We start from the raw sequence: 18,581 nt of genomic DNA, 5'->3' as shown, positions 1-18,581 counted from the left end.
GTAAAATCCACTAACTCCATTAAGTTCCTATTCATTAATTCTTAATACATAATGTAATAAGATTGCATTTGAATGTTTTACAGGATCGGTGAAAAGAAAGGAAGCATGGTGAAAGAGCAAGATGAATCTAATCACAAGGAATGGATCTTGATCGCATGGACTTGAAGATTAGATTTTGAGCTTAGATAGTTATGATAGAGTTGTTAGAAATTTTTCTTTTGAAATACATAGTTTTCAATGGATTTTTCATTGTAAGTACAAATGTTTTCCGCTGCTTTTATAAATAAAATAAATTTTCGTTTGACTTATTTATTTATTTGTTTATTTCCTTGCAATGAAATCGTTATGAAAATTGGTGTTTGCATATTTCTACAACAAATGGATATGATTCTTATTTATGGTGTTTATGGAAAAGTCGAGAATTTACCAAATAGGGAGAGTTTCTCATCGCCCAAGTTTCAATTGGACAGAAATTTGGAATCATGCAACTTGGTTGCACGATGAATGAGAAATTTCATATTTGGAAATTAGACTAATTCATTGACAAAGTGTCAAGTGAAGGACTAGGAGATCGAATACACAAAGTTGCGTGTTGATCAAGTCCACCATAAGAGTAACAAAGATATTCGTCATGATTTACTAAAGGTTTAGTAAATATGATTATACTTACAAGATTAAGTGTAATTCTGTATTGATTAAAGGGTTTAGATCAATAGCATAATGAATAAGAAGAATCAAGTAGGCAGAAAGATAAAAGTTTCTCCATTCTAAGAAGAAGGGAGAGTACCTTTTATGCTTTATGATAGGTCTTAATGATTAAGAACCATATCTCAATTAATCCTCTAAATGAGTCTTAGTATAATTGTATGTATAAGAAGAGGAATCAAGAATTGAAGAAATGGTTAAATCAAGAAGTCAATCATACTTCGTTCCAAAACAAGTCTTAGAGTTAAGATTGTGACAATGAGTGAAAAGTGTTTAGAAGGTTTGTAACATTCATCAAATGTGGAAAGTTGTGATGTCTTGGATAAGACAAAGACCAACTAGGACCAATTTATGAAGAGTTTTGATAAAAGCTACACTAACTCTTGAATATTTGTTTGTCAAGAAATGGTTATTGACAAGAGAATCTTATATGTCAAGGAGTCAGTGGGAGTCCTAATAGTCTTGAAAGGTTTCAAGAACAAATCAAATAAACCTTATCGATCATCACTAGCACACGAGTTGAGGTTTACAACCTATCGTGTTGACATTATTTTGATTCTGTGCCAATCCAATCGAGTTAATTATGCATGTGAGTTCTATGAGTTCTCATTTTGAACGCATAAAAGGCAAAGCACCTTAATAAATGAAAGGTACATTGATAGGAAAGGGTGAGCTGCTTAACTACTTGGAAGACATGGTGGGCAGCTATGCTACCATAAGGCAAGAAATCAAAATTAAGAAAGTTCGGTCCATATGAGTTTGAATTTGTCGTAAACTTTAGTTTTAACAAATTCACATGGATAGGAACACATACACCGTTTAAATCTAAGTGTCATAATATTTCCTCCTTCATGAAAATGATTGTGAGGAAATGCTTTCACTAAGAAAGATTTTAAGAAGATAGTGATTGTAAAATTGCATTCTCGAATTCGATTATGGTTACGGTATCCCTTTCCATAATTTGAATTGTGAAGTTTGGCAATTAGTCTTAAATTGTTTAGACACACATATGAACTATCTAAGGCAAAAATGTTCAAGAAGCCTTGATAAAAGATTATCAAAGCACTAAGTATTAGAAACATGAACTTAAGAAATTCAATAAGCATTGTTTTTCTGAAAGTTAAGATGTTTATGAATACATGTCGAAGCTAGTGGGAGCATAAGTGTTATGTTTTATAATAATCATCATGATAGTGGGAGCATAAATGTTATGATTGTATGATTATTAAGGCACGTATTACAAGATGGCAATATTAATTATAGAAAACAAGAGTTATACCTTGCAAAGTAGTAAGGGTTATAAAGTTGTTTTGCTATAATTAAGGGAGAGAATATTATGCTTCATTTCAAATCTAAAGGTTTAGGTTGAGAAATGTTAATAAATTTAGTCAAAGGTACATAGTGTGTTCTTAAAATTTCGATCATGATTACGGCATTCCTCTTCACAATTCGAATTTTGAAAACATAGTAAATAAAACATTATGTGTCGTGTCCCATACGCTTCGGGTATAGGATCGATTGCAAATGCTTTAATGTTTGACCATTCTAAAATTTTCCAAATGTCTAGCGCATTTAGAGGGAAAAAGGACTAGAATCGGTTTTGACTAAAATAATTAAACAACTATCAAAGGACAATCCAAAGTTTGACGAGGATTGGTCGCTTGTGAGTAGTTGGAAGCATGGTATTGGATGGACCATATCGACATTATTATGAATAGAAAAGATTCTATTAAGGATGAGTTGTCATATGGAAATTATGGAAATGTTTCCATATCGGATGGACCATATTGACATCATTACGAATAGATAAGATTCTATTAAGAATGAGTTGTCATATGGAAAATATGGAAACGTGTCCATATTGGGAATGAATATTGAAAAATCTATGTCTAAGATTAGAAACTTTTATGCAAAAGAATGTTCAAAGGAAAGTACTTTGAGTGAGAGACATCACATCTATGGAATTGTCTTGTAACAATCTCCGATAGAGGACTTTGTAATATCATTGGCAATAGTCTTTGTGACTTTGGTTCAGTGACATTACAAAAGAGATCATTGCATAAAATGTTAGAATCTAGCATATTCTATAAGTAGCAAGAATTTGATATTCTTTCACTTATGAAAAGTATTTGGAGTTGTGAAATGAGAATGATTGGAAATGTGTTCAATGTGATCTATTTCACAAAGTAAGAACCATAGGTAAACATTGTGTGCGTGCTAGGAGCATGGGACAAGTGTTGTAATTCAAGTAAGAAGTTGATTACCTGAAATGACAAATAATGAGTAATCAATATGGTGATAAATAAAAAGTGTTTTATTTATGCTCAAAGGGTTGAGGCCATATGGGATTAGTATTATTCTTGTGTTTCACATTTACATGTTTTGACTTCCAGAATAATTGAGTTTATTAAGAATAATCGAATTATTCAAACGGGCCACAGTCGTTCATATGTTGGAAGTAGATATGAATGAAGACTGTCGTGAATTGGTGTGTGGATTGTCTAAAAGAGTATTAGACATAAGCAAATGTTTGTTGCAACGTTCATGAGTGCTTATGAATATGATTTGAGCATCGGATTAAACCCACGCTCACTTGGATCACTCCATGGATTGTATCACGAGTGATTGGTGAGACGATAACATCTTATATTCTTGAAACTGAGATGTGTGAGTTGTATCTTGCAAATCGGTTGCACATTGATAATATGTAAACGCACTAGTAACTTGGTGTTATAAAACATATTGTTGTGCGTGATTCGGTTAGTAAGTGCAAGCAAGCATTGTATCAAAGTTTATCCGTTCCTTTTATCCAAAGAAGGATAAAAGCAATATCTTTGGGCCCCTCGATGATTTAGTGATGACAAACGTAAATGCTCGGCCGGGCTAGGGCTAATTTGATTTGTTCAATTAGTCAGTCGTCATAAATCGAGAATCGTGATATAGTACAAAGAGAATGATTTGAAATCATATCTCATATGATATCTAGAATGGAGGAATATATGATCCCTTATCTAAAGACACGCGTATCTGACATGATCAGAGTTGACAGCGGCTTTGGAAAGCTACGATTGCAGATCAGGATCTGAAGTCATACGCAGAATAGTTATTAGACTTTTCCAAGTGGGAGATTGTTGGATTAGTGTCTAAGTCCATAACTATTTTGGTATGTACTTGACCCGATGGTGCATGGTCCTTTTGGGTTGCCTTCACCAAAGCAACTTGATTGGAGAAATAAATAAAGAGAGAGGTTATTATGATTTATTAATATGTTATAAGAATAATATATTAAAGGAGAAATCATATTTGTTTAATTAATATTGGTCAATAATTAATTAAGAATTAATTTTGTGATCAAGTGTAATTAATTAAACTAGAGGGGCTGAATTGTAATTATGTGATAGTTACAAAATAGGGCAATGGTTATCCTTGTTAAAGGATGGACGAATTCAAGGATAAGGATATCCTTAAAATCGTCCAAGGTCCAAAAGATAGGGATTTTCAAGGCTTATCTTATGGTTGCTTGATGGGCAAGTAACTAGATAAGGATAAGGACTGAAACCCTAATCCTAACCCTATATAAAGACCCCAAGGCTCATGAATTCGTCTAAGCCTTCCCAAGAGGTCCTAGAAACGAATTCAATACCTCCCCTCTCTCCTTATACCTTCTCCACTTGCTTATGGTGTTTGTAAGCCATTAAAGGAGTGACACTTGTGACTCTAAGCCTTCCAAAGTCAATTCAAGGAGGAATTGGGATTGTTATAACTACATAACAATCAAGGTAATATCTTAAACCTAATTATATGTTAATATTGATTTCCATATGCTAGAATTAGGGTTTATAGTCTTGGATAACTTGCATATACAATAGAGAAACCTAGATCCAAGCATTAGGGTTTGTATGAGCACATAGGATGTCTTATGACCAAAACCCATCACTTCGTTCATGATAATGTCTTTGTACCCGCCGAATCTCGGTGCCTACATTCGATTCATGAGGTAATGAGCTCCATCACCCTTGACCTCAAGGTTTTTATCCATTCCTCGCACGGCTTCACTTGCGACATTCTCAGGTTTCAAGGCTTCAAGTTGCACCTCCTTGATCCGAGTGGACATATGTGAATGGATAGTCATTGTCAATGGTTTTACTCAGCGGCCTGAGATTCCTTTCAATTTATAGCATCTACTACCATGTTGGCCTTGCCCGGATGATAAAGAATTTCGCATTCGTAATCATTAGTAACTCTACCCATTTTCGTTGCCTCATATTGAGCTATTTTTTTATTGAGGATGTGCTGGAGACTCTTGTGGTCATTGAAGATCATACACTTTGTACCAGAAAGGTAGTGTCTCCAGATCTTTAAGGCAAACACTACTACCCCTAATTCAAGGTCGTATGTCGTGTAGTTGACCTCATGAGTCTTAAGTTATCTCAAGGCATAGGCAATGACCTTTCCTCGTTGCATGAGTACACAAGCTAGCCCCTGCTTGGATGCATCGCAGTAGACCATAAAGTCTTATGCTCCTTCTGGAAAGGACAAGATAGGATCACTGCATAAAGCTTGCTTTAGCGTCTGGAAGGCAGTTTTGTTGTTTATCCTCCCAGTTGAAGGTCACTCCTTTCTGGGTAAGGGCAATAAGTGGCTTTGTGATGTTGGAAAATTTCTATATGAACCTTCGGTAGTAGCCAGCAAGGCCCAAAAACTGGCAGATTTCTATCGGTGTCCTCGGCGCTTCCCAGTTTTTAATTGGTTTGATTTTGGAAGGATCCACATGTATCCCTTCCTTGCTGACCACGTGTCCCAAGAAGTTCACCTTTCGAATCCAAAATTCACATTTTGAAAACTTCGCATACAGCTTCTCCACCCTTAACGTCTCCAATACTTGTCGCAAATGTTGACTATGCTCTTCCTTACTTCGCGAATAGATTAGTATGTCATCAATGAACACTATCAAGAATTTATCTAGGTAAGGTCGGCACACGCGGTTCATTAGATCCACGAACACTGCGGGTGCATTAGTCAATCTGAAGGGCATCACAACAAACTCGTAGTGGTCGTAACGAGTCATAAATGTCGTCTTAGGAATATCTTCCTCCTGGACTCTGAGCTGATGGTACCCCATCCTTAGATCGATTTTTTGAGAAGTAGCTCGATCCCTAAAGTTGGTCAAACATATCGTCAATTTGAGTTAGGGGATATCGGTTCTTGATTGTAAGTTTGTTCAGCTCTTGATAGTCAATGCACATACGGAATGATCCGTCTTTCTTCTTTACGAACAAGACTAGTGCTCCCAAGGGTGAGAAGTTTGGTCTGATGAATCCTTTACTTAGTAGTTCGTTCAGTTGACTGGACAATTCCTGCATTTCTGCCAAGGCCAAACGATATGGTGATTTGGCTATGGGGGTAGCTCCAGAAATTAAGTCAATTATGAACTCAACTTGTCGCACGGGCGGTACTCCCAGAAGGTCTTTTGGGAATACGTCGGGAAAAATGCATACTTCTGGAATATCCTTGATGTTTTTTACTTCCCTCTTCTCATCAACAATGTCGGCTAGGAATGTGTGGTACTTCTTGTGCAGGTAATTTTGATCCTTGATGCAAGAGACGATTCGGAGGTTTGTGTCGGGTTTGTCACCATAGATAACAAGGGTTTCGTTATTCGGTAAGTTAAGTCAGAGGGCCCTTCGTAATACATGATATCGGCATGGTGAGGGGTTAACCAATCCACGCCAATGATCATATCAAACCTTCCTATTGTAACAGGAATTAGGTCGATTTGGAAGGAGTGGTTGTTTAGGGTTAGGATGCATCATATGTATATGTCTTTGGTGCTTTCAGTTTTTTCCATTAGCCATCTCAACTGTGAATATTTCATTGAGTGATTGAGGTTTTTGTTTGAGTATGTGTTTAAACTTGTGGCTCATGAAACTCCTATCCGCACCGCTATCAAAAATTATGCATGCATATGAGTTATTGAGGAGAAACGTACCGGTAACCATAGTTGGGTCCTTCATCGCTTCCTCGTGCCCCATTGTCAAGACCCTTCCCATACCTCTGACATTCTTGTTCTTTGCCTTTGGGGACTCCCTTTTGAAATGCCCCGTCTCCCCACATCTGTGACACGCCTAACTCACCCCAGCATTAGTGACTTGGGTGGTCTGTTGAGTTGGCGCCTTAAAGACCGAGCGGTATGTCCCTTCCTGTTACAATTGTTGCATTTAGGCAGATTCCCATCATATTGTTTAGTCAGCGTTGGGGCAGTAGGGACAGTGACAGCATAGACTGCCACAGTTTGTTGTCTTTTGAAAGGCTCTTGTGTCGGTTGGCCATTTTTCTTGTTCCAAAACTTTTGCTTTTTATATCCCCTTTTTGGGTGATCATGTGTGGGTGTCATAATGCCCTGGCGGACTCCGTGGTTGACAAGCCTTTGTGCCAAACGTTTGGCATAGTTGTAGGTGGTTGGGTTAGTAAATACAACCATTCCTTGAATCTGGGGGGGTAGTCCCCAAATGTAGCGTTCCACTTTCTTGTCTTCCGGGGTGACCATAAACCTGGTAGTATAGGCGGTCACATCAGATCCCGTCATTGTATGTTTCCAAAGCTCTTGTTCTAATTTCTGAATTTTGCCTCTCAGGTAGTACTCCTCCAGCATCATGACCTTCAGATCTTCCCAACTCATAGAGTTGGCCACGGCAAGATTCAGGGTTCTAGCATGGTCATTCCACCAGGATAAAGCCAAGTCAGCGAAAGTAAAAGTTGCGTACTTGACTTTACATTCATTTGGGCATGAACAGACTTCAAACACGGATTTGGTTTTCTCAAACCATCTCGTTAAGGTGATGACACCATCGTCACCATGAAAAGTCTTGGGCTTTCATTTCATAAAATCCTTGTAGCAGCATACTTGTTGGTGTCCTTGTCTTTCGCCATGATTGGAACTGTTGGCACCGTTCCCGTTTCCGTCCTTGTTTCCATTTATATTTCCGTTTATGCCATTGGCGCTAAGTTGTTCCATGGCGATTTTCACCGCGGTTGCCACAGCGGCTTGGAACATAGTGGGGTCCACTTGTGGAGTTGGTGTTGGTGGAAATGTTGGGGTTACGCTGGCACGTCGGTTACTTCTGCATGGTGGCACTCTTTTGCCATAGGGATTAGAGATGGAATGATGGCAAGTCCTTGATAATAGTTATAAATCGGGTATTATCGAAATAGAACATCTCGGCTATATGTTTGTTATGTATAGCCTTTATTGAAACTTGTAAACATTTCATAATAGTATATATCTCGGCTATATGCAAACCATTTCATTGATAATGTTTCACGGTAGTACATAGTTTTGTAAAATTGACCTTCACGGAGGTCTATAATACACCTGAATCCCAAAATAAAATCGGCAGCATAACGACCTTTGTTAGGAATAAAATCCTTTTAGATCGATTAGATTCTAACAAGTAAAGTATTAACACAATATGAAAACAAGAACACAAGATGTATCAACTGGTGTCGAATGATTAAAAGACACAACCTCAGAAGAACTCTATAAAGAATTGCTACTATAGAGGCATGCTAGGGTTACAGAGAAAATATCAATTCAACAGCTAATAACTACGGTGCATGCATGAAATATAACTACTATAACCCTAATAATTAATACGGTTGGACAGGACCAAACCATGTACATAATGGACTAAGTAAAACGGCCTAATGACACAATCTATTATACCCAACAATCTCCCTTTTTGCGTCAATTGAGGACCGAACCCTTCAGCCTTGGATTCGCTTATGTACTTCATACACCTTTGGAATCATAGCATAAATCACTTGGGGAACTTCAATGTACCAAAGAATCATATCTGAGAAGCACTTGATATCTTCTTTCTTGTTGCCTCTGAACTAGCTCACTTGCTCCAAAATGAACTCAAGGAAGGTTGTGGTATATAGATGCTTATCAGAAAGATAGAAGCATCCTTTATGAAAATCTTATCTAGTTTGTTCCCTAGCAGAATAAACCACGAACCAATCTCCACTGTAAATCTTCCCTGGTTTCAACTTTTCAAAATCCTCAGGAGTTTCCTTAAGAACAGTCGAAGGCTTCTTTCGCAGGATGCCAGCAACTTCAACATCCATTCCCCCAATCTCCTGAATGTAGGATTGTATCATGAGCTTGAGATGAGACATGGTAGGTTCATACTTTTCTTTGTCCTTCAGCAATATGTTGTAAAGAACGAACCAGTCGTTTGGGTTAAGGCATGGAAGATCTACAAGAGTAAACTCATAGCATTGGTTGGTTAAACCTCTTGCCACTTTGAACTTAGCGTTTGGAAAGCTATTAGTCTCGATCGGCCCTATAACTTTCACACTAGTGATTTTGCTCAATGATCTGGTTTCATATTGTGGCTTCATATGCTTTAGATAGAAAGAGAAAAGCATATGATCCGCTCCGCTGTCTGTAATTGGAGCGTTCGACACTTTAACAAAACAACAAAATCTAAAGGCCTTTGGAGTGATTCGCAGATCCATTTAAGAGTCTTGTGTGTTCTAAAGTTCAAAAGAAAACTACTGGTTCTAACCAATACTAGCTTGGAAGATCAACAGCGTCACGTTGGAATCGCTTCAGGGTTCATTTGAGGAACAGGAGCTTTTTAATCTGAAGAGTAGCATGTGCTTCTTTCTCAGCCCTTTCCTTTTCTTCGGCTTCACTGATGATTTGTTGATGCTCATCCATTTCAGCTTCATGGACTTTTTGCCTTTTTAGTTCTCTTCTTTAGTAAGCTCTTCTTCTTCATTGTCGATGATTGGGTCATCACAGAACAACTTTTCCTTTTCCTTGGGTTCCTTCTTGACAATAGGCTTGATAGGAGCTTTAGGTGGCTTGACAAAAGCTTTAGGTTCTTCTGTTCGTGATCCCCCAGTTACATGTTCTTTTCTTGATCCATCAGTCACACTTTCTCCCCCCTTGTTTCAGATTAAAGGATTGATTAGAAACACCTTCAAGGTAGTGAAGCATGGCAAAGACTGGCTTTAGCTTTTCTGTCAAATGCTTACGCATAGTGATGGTGATCATAGAGTCCCTGGTCTCAATGATATCCGAGAGCATGCCAGTAACATCAGTTATACAGCTTCGCATGACTGCCCTCTCAGATAACAGATCTTTGACTTGCTTCTCCGAGGCTTCAAGTTTGGTACTTAACATCTTGGCTTCTTCTGTCTTGAGATCAAGAGAATCCTTGAGAGTACTTTCCTTGACAAGTTCATCTTTAAGCTGAGAAAGCTGAGACGAGATATTAGCTTGAAATGATTTATGGTCAGTTTCCAGACCAGTTCGAAGCTCTTAGAGTTTCATCTTTTCAGTCTTGAAGAGAGATCCTAGACTCTTCAATGCTTCATTTGCTGATGTGGTGTTGGAATTGTAAGTGGTTTGGAAGTTCTCCATGAAAGCAGTGGTTTGTCCAATTAGTTTATCGATCTTTTCGGTCGTGGACTTGAAAACCTCAACAGAATCGACGACAGCTTTAGTCGATGTTTCAACAGCAGTGGAATGTTGTTTCACGATTCGCTCAAAGATAGACTCAACAGCTGCTTTAGCATATGCATCAGTAGAAGAAGCTTTGTTAGAGAGAAGCAACTGGTCAATCTTTTCATGGAGGGATTGTAGTTTCCCTTTCGTTACTTGCACCTTATCTTCATTCTCAGTCTGGATTTGGAAGGGACTGTAAGTAAAACCCCCAAGATCCTCGTCGCCGTCGTCATCACAAAAAAGCATGTCTGGATGATCACGGTTAAGAGGGGAAATAGGAGGTGAAACATGAGTAGAGAAACCTGAAGTTAGAGCCCCTATATTAGATATGTTGAGTAAAACAAAAGGTGGGATGGAGATAGTAGGATCTACTGTTGAATCAGTAAAGAGTGGGATAGAAAGAGGAATGATTTTTTGTGTTTGAGGAGAAACTGGTAGTTGAGACGAAATTGGGGTTGATTGTGTAGTGACAGGAGGTGGACAAGGTGCGATAGTAATTAGAATGGAAGTGTGAGTAGGAGAAGGAGGTGGAGTTGGAATTTTATCATTAAGATTTACCTCTTGTTGTGGAGAAGGTGGAGGCGAATCACCACGAAGTGAACCCTCATACTGAGAATGTTCGCTTTCCAAGCTTGTTGAAGATGAGTTGGGTTGCAAAGTCATCTTGTGTATCTTTCGCTTCTTAGGAGCGGAAGGAGCTGCTCCTTGAGTTTTTCATTTCTTAGGAGTAGGAGCTTGAGAGGAGTCACCTTCTTGAAACCCTTTCTTCTTTTCCCCCTTCTTTCCTCCCTTTTTGGGTTTATCGGCCTCGTCTAAGGATCGTTGCATCTCAGAAGTAAGCTCCCTAGGATCCGACACAGGATACTTCTTGTACTTTGTGATAATTTTACTTGCCCCAGAAACACACATATACATCATCTCCTGAATCGACCCCACGAACAAAAACTTTGAATTATCAGCGATGATAATCTTTGTAGTGTGGAAAGTAGCAATCGATGACATTAATGAGTCCTCCATCATTAGAATATTGAATTTTTCAATTGCCCACTACACTACTATCGTCCAGAAACGTCTACAAGAGATCTCGTGGTAGGAGAGAAGATTTCTTGAACTTGATGATGGTGGTAAGATGTTTGTTGGGTCTAAATTTGGTTTATACTTTGCTTTTCTAAGCATTTATTGTTTTATCATTTGGGCCGAAAACTAATATTGGGATTAATTGTAGCTTGGACCGAAAACCCATGAGTTTTCGGTCTAGCATTGGGTTTTCGGTCCATTGGGTTTTCGATCCATCCTTGTGTTTGTGGCCCATGTATATATAGGTGTAAGGTGGGTGAGGTGATATCATATCCAAGGAGCTTAAGTGTGTGTAATTACAGTGTGAGAGAAAGTTAGAGAGAAGAGTGTGTGTGTGTGTGTGTATGAATCTATGTGTAAAGAGTTTCATTCCAACATTGAATACATCATAGATTCAAATTATTCTTCTTCTCCTTCTATTCTATTTTGATCTGAAATCATCCAATTGATTAGGATTCCGCACCATCAATTGGACCTGATTGATACACAAGCAGATTTGGGGACTTACAATTGGTATCAGAGCAAGGTTGTATCAATCAATTTTTTCAGATCTGGAGCTTATTTGATCTCATTTTGAAGAGATTTTTTGCGTTTTTGGATAGATCTTGGAAAAATAAGGGGGGTTTGTTCTTCGCGTTTTTCCTAAAAACGAGTTTTTGATCGAGTTTTGGAGCAAAAAATGTGAAAAAAAAAACGTTGTTTTTCGTCAAGAACAGCGATTTCCGAAGTGTTTTCGGTCTTTGAAGGGATTTCGGTCGGATTTTCGGTCCGAGATTTCGGCCTAAGTTTTCGGTCCGAATTCGCGCACGTGTTCGGTCAGGTGTTCGGTCCGAGCTTTCGGTCCGTGGTTCACAGCGTTTTCGGTCTCGCCTCGGATCCACGGCTCAGCTTCGCTCTCGGCTCAGCAGCGCTTTCGGACTCGTCCTCGCATCAAGGCTTTATTATAAAAAAAGAGGCGGATTTGAAGGTGCCGAGGTTCGAACTCGGGACCTCAGGTTCATAAACACAACGACGCTTACCAACTAGGCTACAGAAGCTCTTATGTAATCCCTTCGAATTTTAAAACATAAGTTGTCCTTCTCGGTTTCAACTTTCGAAAATTGGCACTTTTAACCCCAAAATTCAATTTCTTTTATTTTAAAATTCCATTTTCAACCCAAAAATTTTAGTTTTTATTTTTTTTATTTTATTTTAACTTTTGACTTTTATTTTTGATTTTTTTCTTTAAAAATTTCACTTTGACTTTCAAGTTTGACCTTTGACTTTTTCGTTTAATTTTCAAATTTTCGAATTTTCTGTTTGACTTTTTAAATTTGACTTTTAAGGTTGACTTTTAAGTTTTTAGTCAAAGGGCATATTTTTTTTATAAAAAAAATGAGTTCCACATCAATTCCGGTAAATAAAGTTTCATGTACTCCATCTTGTGTTAAAACTATTAAACTTTTACGAGAATCAATAGATATAATCAAGAGAGAGAGAATGAGGATCTAAAATACGAGAGGTACACTATTAGGAAAGAACAGAAACCCTTAAAAGCACAATTAGAAGCCAAAATCAAGGATTTCCGAAAGCTTCAAGAAGATTACAGCAACAAGTGTGAAAATTACGATCACATTAAGAAAAAACTTGTTGCTGTACCTGAAGACCTTGACGCTTTCAAAATTAAGTGTGGAAAAACAGATGTTAGTTTCAAAAATTATACTACGTCAAGTAAGACAGTCGAGTCCTTAGTAGAAAATCAATTGAGTTTTAATGATAATCAAACCAAAGGTTTAGGGTATCACAGTGTGTCACCTCCTTTTAATCACAACTATAACCCACCCCTTGAGACCAATGAGAAAGAAATGTCTGCTCAGTATGGCCAAACCCCTACTCCAGCTTCAGTTAAGACTGAATGTTGTGGGCCAACTGAGGGTGTTGAGCTGAACGATACTAATGCTTCTACTTCATGTGCAGGTAAAGTAGCAGAGGATGAGAACAAGGAGAAAACAATTGAACAATCCAATAACTCCTTGAACTCTGAATATGTTGCTTCTAACTCAGTTACTTCTGATTAACCTGATGTTGAGAAATACAGGCCTCCAAAACAAGCAAAGCCGACGGCTTGCTGTAAGTGTGCATGTGGGAACAAACAGAGACAAGGCAAGGATACGCCACTAGGGGCAGGAAGAAACAACTTCACAGTGAAGAAAAAGACTTGTTTTCATGGTGGAACACCTGGACACATTGCCAGAAATTGTCCTAATCAAGCATACGTTCCCTACTATGCACAAGGCTGGCAGAACGCGCCAAGAAGGAGATTTTCTAAAAGAAACCCTTCGAGGCCACATTCAGACAATAGCGACTGGAATGCCACGAAGGCCAAAAATCAATCCCACAAGGTCAAGAATCCAACTCCCAAGGTCAAGAAGGGAATGTCGGCCAAGAAGCCAAATCCAAGAGATGCTCCCGTGAAGCCAAAATCAAAGTCATCTCAATGGCCGACAATCAAGATCAAAAGCAAGTACCAAGCCACCCATCAGATCGAAAAAGAAATGGGTTAAACCCAACTACAAATGGGTTCCAAAGGCTCACTCTCCCAAATCTTCTAACGGCTCTAATATTTCTTCATCTTCTGTTTGTGATAAACATGATATGTCATGGGAGAAAGTACCTTGCGTTGATGACAAAGGTCGACCCAGTTTCAAAATGGACTGGGTTCCAAAGACCAATTGATCCCGCTCTGTGTCGGAGCAGCTATGGAGGCATATCATCAGATTTCAGTTTGTTGATAGTGGCTGTTCCAGGCACATGATAGGAGGCATCTCTCAACTGTGCAACACTCAGAATTTTGTTTGAGAGTATGTGTCCTTTGTGGGAAAGGAAGAAAGGAAGGGATCACACATAGGGTTAGTGCTTAATGACATGAAGAATTTTCGGATTTTGTTCTGAGATTATGCATGCTATTCTCATACCTTCTGGATGCAAATTCAATCGGTGAATTACGGTTTGAGTTTTCTTCTCGATACTCCTGAGTTTATTTTACACTGATTCATTTTGAAGACAATCTTTTACTTTCTTCTAGTTTTTCGTTAATAGGTATTATGGGAAGTGATATCAGCTTGTGTTAACAAATAATTTGGGTCTGTGTAAGGTACCAAAGTTGAATTGTCTAGGCTCTGTGTTCGATGCGCTGGTAGGCACGAAGAATTTAATGGACTTGACTAGGCAAAGATGAACCTAAGAAATCAAATGACTTGACAAATCTTGACCTAGATAGATCCGTTTAACCTGACAATACGACGCTCGGATAGGTTGAGCAGGGAGATATACATGAGAATCCACCAGTTACATTAAAGAACTCGTATCTAGAACTGTGGTTTTATTTTTCCTCGATGTACGTATTCTGTCCTTAATTCCGGTATTGACAGAGAGACTGGGGAATTCCGATAAAGTAGGTCTGTAGAAAATTATTTTCATTCTTTCTTACTGTTAGTCATATGTTGCCTCCTCTGCGTGATTGGAAGAGATCCGACCTGGACTGCAACATATGCAAATCTATTTCTCTGCATCTTATATCTATGAAATTCTTCCTATATGTTAGCCATATGCTGTCTCCTTTGTGTGATTAACAATCCGACCTGGTACACAGCATATGCAACCTTCTATTTCTCAATCTCTCTAAAACTATGATTAATCATAATCTAAATCTATCCTCTCTATGAATAATAGTCTGCTCACCTAAAGTAAGGAGTATCTCGGAAGTTCTTGATTATTGGGGTATGTTAGGAAGCGGGAAACACGTTCTAATACACTTAAAATTGAACCATTATAGATTGTCTGTAGATTTCGTTGCTCAACTTAGGTGGACAACAATATCCTTGGTCTTCGTCAGATAAATGGTCCTTAGGAATTTTTATCTAGTAACTTAGGATCAATCTGTCCTGTCACTGATAGCATTCCTAAAATTTGTCACAATTTTTCGTGCTTAAGTGGACCACAATACTGGCGATCGACCAGATCTATTCATGAAGGGGATGGTACTGACAAACGGATTAAGACTGTCTAACAACTTTGATCCCAAATATTTTTGTTTTTGTTAAATTTGTTCATAGTTTTCCTTTATGCACAAATTTAGGGGGAGAATTAAAAAAATATATTCAAAAATCAAACAAAAATAAAAAAAAATAGAAAATTAAAAATTAAAAAAATAGTGTTATTTTTGTTTTATTTTTTCAGAAAATATCAAAAACCCAAAAATATTTTTTGTGTGCTAATTTTTCTTTTAGTTTTGTTTTGTCTTGAAAAGTGATTCCATGCGTAGATGAGACTCGTGGAGACTGTATTGAAGATTTTATGAGCCAAGGCTTCATCCGTGAGCATCGAAGAATTTTCATTCGAAGGAGCAAGAAATGAAGATTATTCTTTAAACATTCAATCCTTCAACCCCAGAAGCAAGGTGAAGCTGAAATTGAAGGTTATGTCACGGATTGCATTGAAGCCTCCTCAATCAGTCTGCTGCTATTTAAAATCTGCTGAAGTGATCTAGAAGTTTATTTCTCTCCGTTGTTCTCTCTGAAGATTCTCAAGCTGAAAGTGTTATCTTTCAAGAATCTTTTCATCAAGCCTCGTCACCCAATGTGCGTTTAGAGTCAAATCTTGAAGAAATGCACAACTGCTCAAGATGAAGTCATTCATGGAAGATTCATATGTTCATCCTGATGCTGTGAAGAATTTGAAGATAATAGCTGAAGCCAAGCTCCCAATGAAGATTGACAATAAGTGCCAGCTACTTTTTAGGGGGAGCTTGTTGGGTCAATTAGAAAAGAAAGTTATAAACCAATGGGGAGATTGTTGGGTCTAAATTTGGTTTATACTTTACTTTTCTGTAACACCCGCGTTTCTGGACTTGTACTAGAGTCAAGACACAACATCAGAAACCATATGGGAGTTTAGAACCTTTACCTGTGCCTATGGGTAAATGGGAAGACATTGTTATGGATTTTGTCACTAAACTACCCAGAACAAAAAGTGGTCACGACATGATTTGGGTGGTCATTGATCGATTCACTAAGAGTGTGCATTTCATAGCAGCCAAGGAGAAATGGTATATGGATAAGCTTGCAAATTCTTACATGAAGGAAATTGTGAGGCTTCACGGTGTTCTGTTAACGATTATATCGGATCGTGACATCCGTTTCACCTCGAGGTTTTGGAAGATTCTACAAGAGGAATTGGGTACCAAGTTGTGTTTAAGTACAGCTTACCATCCACAGACTGATGGTCAGAGCGAACGGACGATACAAACACTTGAAGATATGCTGAGAGCATGTACCCTGAAATTCCAAGGTAATTGGGATGAACATTTACCTTTGGTAGAATTTTCCTACAATAATAGTTTCCACTTGAGCATAAAGATGGCACCTTATCAAGCTTTGTACGGACAGAAGTGTCGTACGCCGTCTTGTTGGCTTGAGGCTGGGGAAAAGCAGTTTATGGGACCGGAGATAGTCCATCAAACTACTGAAAAGTTGAAAATAATTAGGGAAAGAATGTTAGCCGCTCAGGATCGTCAAAAGAGTTATGCTGACAACAAGCGAAGACCGATGGCTTTTGAAGTTGGAGATTCAGTTTTGCTTAAAGTCTCGCCGTGGAAGGGACTTATAAGATTTGGTAAAAGGGGAAAATTATGTCCAAGGTTTATTGGACCGTTTAAAGTTCTTCAGAGGATTGGGAACCAAGCTTACAAGCTCGAACTACCATAAGAACTGAATGGAATTCATAACACTTTCCATGTGTGTTATTTGAGGAAGTTCATGGAAGAAGTTCCCGACATGATTCCACTTTCGGAGTTGAGAATCAATGAGAACAAAAGGTTGATTGAAGAACCAGAGGCAATCGTTGACCGAAAGACTAAGAAGTTGAGACGCAAGATGGTCGAGTTAGTGCTTGTCCGATGGAAACACACGAATGGGCTGAATCTCACCTGGGATACGGAGAGTGACATGATGGGTTGCTATCCGCATTTGTTTGTTGATGTGTGATTTCGGGGACGAAATCATTCTAAGGTGGAGAGAATTGTAAGACCCGTGTTTCTGGGCTTGTCATTAATAGCGATTTAATAGTCTAGGTTAACCTTTGTAACCCATCTTGAAACAATAAAGATGTATTATTTGAGTATTATGTGTTTTGTGCTTAACTGTGTGACTTAATTGAAGTAAGTATGAAAATAAGCATCAAAATAAAATGTTAGATAAAGCTGATATCTATGTATTATGTTGTACTAGTTGGAACAAGGTTTCCGAATATATAAAGAATTTCGAAATCCGAGTTATAACGAAGAAGTTATGATCTGTCGAAGTTTCGCGATGGAACCGGCAACGCTGAATGACGTAAAAAGTGAAATTTACGTTAAAGCAATATTTAGCCTTAGTAATCTAAACGAATGTAGTAGAGTTCGTTAAACCGAGAGCGTGCATAAAAAGAACGCCCAAATCTGACTTCGTATGAGGAAGTTATGATTTTATGAAGTTTCGACGTAGCAGTATGCAGCCCAAATACTTGATTTGAGACCGAGCGGTTCTTAGCCGAAACAATCTAAACGAGAATCGAAGATCTCGTTAATTTTAGTGAAACGATGAAAAGATAGGCGAAAACGGACGTCGGATGAAGAAGTTATGAATTTATAACGGAGTTTTCTTGTCCCGGCCTACTAAAAATAAATAATAAAAATAAAGTCAAAATTAGCCGACGGAGTCTAAACGAAGGTTGTAGAGCATAGTCTCACCTACTCGTGGACATAAAGAACGTCGAAAACGGAGTTCGTATGAAGAAGATATGAATTTTAGAAGTTTTTAAATGATTAATATTTAATTATTTAATCCTTAAATCGGATAATATCCGAAGGAGTCATTGGTCTGATTCGAACTACACCCAGCGTACCCCGATGCATGCACCACCTCCGACTCGAGTGCTCCGATGACGAATGCAGTGACGTTTCCGGAGGCGTACGCCCCGCGTAGAGCATTACCCCCAGCGTAATGCGAGGCCTCAGCCTCCTATAAAAGGCTTGCGAGGGCAGCCGACTCCATTTGCCAAATTCTCTTCTCTTTCTCCCGTTTTGTATCATTTTGCGTTCCAGAAGTATCCCGAAGCCCCGGTATCAATCCCGAGCCCCGAAGATCCCGAGAAGTGCAATTCCCGAGCCGAAGCTCTGCTCCCGAGAAGTCCGGTTTTTGTGAAGATCTTCCAGATCTATTGAAGAATACTACTTCTGCAAGCCGTAGTGCTGTCTGATCATCTT

Source organism: Lactuca serriola, chromosome 4 (genome assembly GCF_051521515.1).
Source record: "Lactuca serriola cultivar US96UC23 chromosome 4, Lser_US96UC23_V15, whole genome shotgun sequence".
NCBI lineage: Eukaryota > Viridiplantae > Streptophyta > Magnoliopsida > Asterales > Asteraceae > Lactuca > Lactuca serriola.
Note: the sequence above shows the minus strand (reverse complement) of the source record.